The following is a 6,737-nucleotide window of genomic DNA, read 5'->3' on the forward strand; positions in this document are numbered from 1 at the left end:
TATTGATCTTTGCTATCATTTCCTTCATTTCTTTTTCATTTATTTCTGATATGATCTTTATGATTTCTTTCCTTCTGCTAACTTTGGGTTTTTTTGGTTCTTCTTTCTCTAATTTCTTTAGGTGTAAGGTTAGTTTGTTCATTTGCAATGTTTTTTGTTTATTGAGGTAGGATTGTATTGCTATAAACTTCCCTCTTAGAACTGCTTTTGCTGCATCCCATAGGTTTTAGGTCGTCGTGTTTTCATTGTCATTTGTTGCTATGTATTTTTTGATTTCCTCAGTGATCTCTTGGTTATTTAGTAGTATATTGTTTAGTCTCCATGTGTTTGTATTTTTTACAGTTTTTTTCCTGTAATTGATATCTAGTCTCATAGCATTGTGGTCAGAAAAGATACTTGATATGATTTCAATTTTCTTAAATTTCCCAAGGCTTGATTTGTGACCCAAGATGTGATCTATCCTGGACAATGTTCCATGAGCAGTTGAGAAGTGTATTCTGACACTTTTGGGTGGAATGTTCTATAAATATCAATTAAATATATCTGGTCTATTTTGTCATTTAAAGCTTGTGTTTCCTTATTTATTTTCTGTTTGGATGATATGTCCATTGGTGAAAGTGGGGCATTAAAGTCCCCTACTATTATTGTGTTACTGTTGATTTCCCCTTTCATGGTTGTTAGCATTTACCTTATGTAGTGAGATGCTCCTATGTTGGGTGCATAACCATTTATAATTGTTATATCTTCTTCTTGGATTGATTCCTTGATCATTCTGTAGTGTCCTTCCTTATCTCTTGTAACAGTCTTTATTTAAAAGTCTATTTTATCTGATATGAGTATTGCTGCTCCAGCTTTCTTTTGATTTCCATTTGCATGGAATATCTTTTTCCATACCTTCACTTTCAGTCTGTATGTGTCCGTAGGTCTGAAGTGGATCTCTTGTAGACAGCATATATATGGGTCTTATTTTTGTATCCATTCAGCCAGCCAGTGTCTTTTGGTTAGGGCATTTAATTCACTTACATTCAAGGTTTTTATCGATATGTATGTTCTTATTACCATTTTCTTAATTGTTTTGGGTGTGTGTGTGTGTGTGTGTGTGTGGGTGTGTGTGTGTTAACTAAGCATGTCTTTATTGTGAAATTTATCTCTCATTGAATTAATTCCTCATGGGCCCAGTCAGAGGGTTTGTTTTTGTGGGTCTTTTTCTTCTCTTGTGTTTCCCGCCTAGAGAAGTTTCTTTAGCATTTGTTGTAAAGCTGGTTGGTGGTGCTGAATTCTCTTAGCTTTTGCTTGTTTGAAAAGCTTTTGATTTCTCCATTGAATCTGAATGAGATACTTTCTGGATAGAGTAATCTTGGTTGTAGGTTTTTCTCTTTCATCACTTTTAGTATATCCTGCCACTCCTTTCTGGCCTGCAGAGTTTCTGCTGAAAAATCAGCTTATAACCTTATGGGGATTCCTTTGTATGTTATATTTTGTTTTTCCCTTGTTGCTTTTAATATTTGTTCTTTGAGTTTAATTTTTGTTAGCTTGATTAATATGTGTCTTGGTGTGTTTCACCTAGGGTTTATCCTGTATGGGAGTCTCTGTGCTTCCTGGACTTGGGTGACTCTTTCCTTTCCCATGTTAGGGAAGTTTTCCACTCTAATCCTTTTCAAATATTTTCTCAGACCCTTTCTTTTTCTCTTCTTCTTCTGGGACCCCTATAATTCGAATGTTGGTGCGCTTGGTATTGTCCCAGAGGTCTCTGAGATTGTCTTCAGTTCTTTTCATTCTTTTTTCTTTTCAGCTCCTCAGCAGTTATTTCCACCATTTTGTCTTCCAGCTCACTTATTCGTTCTTCTGCCTTAGTTATCCTGTTATTGATTCCTTCTAGTGTATTTTTCATTTCAGTTTTTGTCTTGTTCATCTGTTTGTTTGTTCTTTAGTTCTTCTAGATCTTTGTTAAGCATTTCTTGTATTTTCTCAATCCATTCCTCCATTCTATTTCTGAGATTCTGGATCATCTTTACTATCATTACTCTGAATTCTTTTTCAGGTAGATTGCCAATTTCCTCTTCATTCATTTGGTCTTGTAGGTTTTAACTTGCTCCTTCATCTATGACATATTTTTTTGCCATCTCATTTTTTTTTTCTTTTTTTAATGAGTGGAATTTTGTTCCTGTCTTACTGGTTGTTTGACGTGAAACTTCCAACACTGGAGTTTGTAGGCTGTTGGGTAGAGCTGTGTCTTGGTGCTGAGAAGAAGACCTCCAGGAGACCTCACTCCTATGAATATTCCCTGGGGTCTGAGGTTCTCTGTTATTCCGTAGTTTGGACTCAGAGCTCCCACTGCAGGAGGAGTGACCTGAGTGGCCTGACCCCTGGCTTGTGAACCAAAATCGTGCAAGCTGTATAGGGTGGCAAAAAAAAGAAAAAAAAAGAAAATGTGGAAAAGGCCTTGGCTGTGGAGGGCGGGCCTAAGCAGGGGCGAGGTTTGGGCAGTGGGTGGGGCCTGTGGTTAGGACCCACAGGGCTGGAAAAGGCACTGTGGGGGGTGGGGGGAGCTTAGGCTCAATAGAACAGAAGGACCCAGGTGTGCCTCTGGTCTCAGAGGGCAGGGGACCCCACCTGGGAGCCCAGCAGGCTTCCTGGGCTCAAGTGGGCGGGGCAAATGCCCTCCTCCTCTCCTGCTCCTCTCATCCCAAAGGGTCCCTCCCACCTGCCTCTCCTGATTTCACTGGTCTCTTTTCTACGCTCCCAGGACCCACACTACCTGGAGGGGACTTTGGAGGGCAGGGGATCGGCCTGGGAACTCAGCAGGTTCCCCATGCCCCAGTGGTCAGGGCAAACGCCGTCCACTCCTTTCCCGTTCCTCTGGTCTTGGAGGGGCCCTCCTGCCTGTCTCTCCTGTTCTTTCCCGGCCTCTCTCCTATGCCTCCAGGACCAACCCGGCCCAGAGGGGACCTCTGAGGGCATAGGACCTGGCCTGAGAGCTGGGCAGACTTCCCCAGCAGATTGGGCAAGGGAAACGCTGGGTGCAATTCCCCCTGATCCAAGCCCCAAGGGTCCCTCCAGGCGTGGGAACCCCTCCCCACTCTCAGCTGCCCCTCAGGGGCACCGGACCTGTCTGGCCTCCACTTCTCCTCCCCCCACTTCTCCTCCCCTTTCAGTTCACCCACGTCCTACCTGTTTGCTTGGGGGTTCTTCCCATCTCCTTGGGCATCGGGGTCCCTCACCAGCATCTGGCAGGTGCCCTAGTTGTGGGGAGACGTGAACTCCATGTCTTCTCACACCACCATCTTGACTCTACCCCCCAACACTTGTTTTTTGTTGTCTTTTTGAAAATAGCCATTTTGATAAGTGTGAGGTGATATTTCTTTGAAGTTTTGATTTGCGTTTCCCTGATGATTAGTGATGTTAAGCATCCTTTCATGTGTCTGTTGGCCATCTGTAGGTCTTCCTTGGAATAATGTCTATTCAGATCTTCTGCCGATTTTTTAATCAGATTGTTTGTTTTTTTGATATTTAGTTGAGTGAATTCTCTATATGTTTTAGATATTAATGCCTTATTGGATATATCATTTGCAAATATCTTCTCCCATTCACTGGGTTGCCTTTTCAGTTTGTTGATGATTTCCTTCACTGTGTAAAGCTTTTTAGTTTGATGTAGTCCTATTTGTTTACTTTTGCTTTTGTTGCCCTTGCCTGGGGAGATGGATCCAAAAAAATAATGCTAAGACCAATGTCAAAAAGTGTACTGTCTATGTTTTCCTTCTGGAGTTTCAGGTCTTACATTTAAGTCTTTAATCCATGTTGAGTTTTTTTTTGTATATGGTTAAGAAAGTGGTCCAATTTCATTCTTTTGCATGTAGCTGTCCAGTTTTCCCAACAGGATTTATTGAAGAGACTGTCTTTTCCCCACTGTATATTCTTGGCTCTTTTTTTTGTAAATTAATTGACCATATAGTGTGGGTTTATTTTAGGGCTCTCTATCCTGTTCCACTGATCTATATGTCTTTTTGTGCCAGTTCCATACAGTTTTGATTACTATAGCTTTGTAATATAGTTTGAAATCAGGGAGCATGATATATTCAGCTCTGTTCTTCTTTAAGATTGCTTTGGCTATTCAGGGTCATTTGTGTTTCTATACAAATTTTGGATTATTTATTCCTGTCTGTGAAAAATGCCATTGGTATGTTGATAGAGATTGCATTGATTCTAAAGATTGCTTTGGGTAGTAAGGACATTTTAACAGAATTAATTCTTTTAATCCATGAGCATGATACATTTTTCCATTTATTTGTGTCATCTTCAATTTCAACAATGTCTTACAGTTTCCAGAGTACAGGTCTTTCACCTCTTTGGTTAAATTTATTACTAGGTATTTTATTCTTTTGAAGCAATTGTAAATGAGATTGTTTTCTGAATTTCCCTTTCTCATAGTTTAATATTATTGTATAGAAACACTAGATTTTTGTATATTGATTTTGTATCCTGCAACTTTACTGAATTCATTTGTTAGTTTTAACTGTTTTTTTTTTTTGGTGGAGAATTCACAGTTTTCTATATATACTATCATGCCATCTGCAAATAGTGACAGTTTTACCTCCTTCCTTCCAATTTTAATGACTTATATTTCTTTTTCTTGTCTGATTTTTGTGGCTAGGACTTTCATTACTATATTGAATGAAAGTGGCATCCTTGTTCCTGATCATAGAGGAAAAGCTTTCAGGTATAATACCCTTGAGCATTATGTTAGATATGAGTTTGACATTATATGACCATTATTATGCTGAGGCATGTTCCCTGTAAACCCACTTTGTTGAGATTTATTATAAATGGATTTGAATTTTGTCAAATGCTTTTTCTGCACCTGTTGAGATGATCATATATTTTTATCTTGCATTTTGTTAATTTGGTGTATCACATTGATTTGTGAATATTGAATCATCCTTTCATCCCTATAAATCCCACTTGATTATGGTATATGATCTTTTTAATGTATTGTTGAACTTACTTTGCTAATATTTTCTTGAAGTTTTTAAAATTAATTAATTAATTAATTTTCAGCTGTGTTGGGTCTTTGTTGCTGTGTGTGGGCTTTCTCTAGTTGTGGCGAGTGGGGGCTACTCTTTGTTGAGGTGTCCAGGCTTCTCATTGTGGTGGTTTCTCTTGCTGAGGAGCATGGGCTCTAGGCAAGCGGGCTTCAGTAGTTGTGGCTCACGGGCTCTAGAGCGCAGGCTCAGTAGTTGTGGCGCATGGGCTTAGTTGCTCCGTAGCATGTGGGATCTCCCTGGACCAGCCTCAAACCCATGTCCCTTGCATTGGCAGGCGGATTCTTAACCACTGTACCACCAGGGAAGTCCTGTTGAAGATTTTTGAATCTATGTTTATCTGTGGTATTGGACTGTAATTTTCTTTTCTTGTGGTGTCTTTGTCTGATTTGGGTATCAGGGTAATGTTGGACTCATAAAATGAGTTTGGAAGCATTTCCACTTCATATTTTTTTGGAAAAGTTTGAGAAGGATAGGTATTAACTCTTCTTTAACTGTTTGGTAGAATTTCCCTGTGAAGCCATTTGGTCCTGGACTTTTCTTGGTTCAGCATTTTTTGATTACTAATTAAATTTCATTGCTAGTGACCAATGTGTTCACATTTTCTATTTCTTCCTGATTCAGCTTGGAACATTATATGTTTCTAGGAAAATATCCATTTCTTCTATATTGACCACTTTGTTGGTGTATAATTTTTCATAGTAATCTCTTATGAAAAAAAAGATATTTCTTTATGAAAACTGTGGTGTCAGTTGTGACTCCTCTTTCATTTCTTCTCCTTTTTTTCTTGATAAATCTGGTTAAAGGTTTATCAATTTTGTTTATCTCTTCATAGAACCAGTTTTTAGTTTCATTGATCTTTTCTATTTTTGTGTGTGTGTGTGTCTGTTTCATTTATTTTCACTCCAACCTTTATTATTTCCTCCCTCCTACTAACTTTGGACTTTCTTTTTTTTTTTTTTTTTTTAATAGTTCTTTTACGTGTCAGGTTAGATTGTTTATTTGAGTACTTTTTTGTTTCCTGAGGTAGGCCTGTATTGCTATAAAATTTCCTCTTAGAACTACTTTTTTTGGCATTCCATAGATTTTATTTTGGAATATTTTGTTTTCACTTTCATTTTTGATATACTCTTTGATATATTTTTTGATCTATTGATTGTTTATTAGCATGCTGTTTAACCTCACATCTTTGTATTTTTTTCCAGTTTTCTTGTTTTAATTGATTTCTGGTTTTATACCATTGTGGTCAGAAAAGATGCTTGATATGATTCAATCTTCTTAAATTTATTGAGAGTTAATTTGTGGCCTAAGTATGTGATCTATCCTGGAGAATGCTTGCTGTGCACTTGAAAGGAATGTGTACAACATACCTCAGAGATATTGTGGGTTTGATTCCAGACCACTACAATAAAGTGAATATTGCAATAAAGCAATTCACACACATTTTTTGGTTTCTCACTGTATATAAAAGCTATATTAGCAGCTGCATAGCACAGGGAGATCAGCTCGGTGCTTTGTGACCACCTAGAGGTGTGGGATGGGGAGGGTGGGAGGGAGGGAGATGCAAGAGGGAAGAGAAATGGGAACATATTGTATATGTATAACTGATTCACTTTGTTATAAAGCAGAAGCTAACACACCATTGTAAGGCAATTATACTTCAATAAAGATGTTAAAAAAAAAAAGCTATATTTACAC

General features: G+C 38.3%; 1 long non-coding RNA gene across 1 annotated transcript in view; it reads right to left on the minus strand.

The window, feature by feature from the left end:
- Positions 1-1,080: 1,080 nt before the first annotated feature.
- Positions 1,081-6,737, minus strand: part of LOC309604968 — a 34,200-nt gene continuing 28,543 nt past the window's right edge. Inside the window, exon 2 of the long non-coding RNA XR_014231183.1 lies at positions 1,081-6,522. This is a non-coding gene — a long non-coding RNA (uncharacterized lncRNA). The remainder of the gene's footprint in view (positions 6,523-6,737) is intronic.

Source organism: Balaenoptera borealis (assembly GCF_965194805.1).
Source record: "Balaenoptera borealis genome assembly, chromosome: 11".
Taxonomy (NCBI): Eukaryota; Metazoa; Chordata; class Mammalia; order Artiodactyla; family Balaenopteridae; genus Balaenoptera; species Balaenoptera borealis.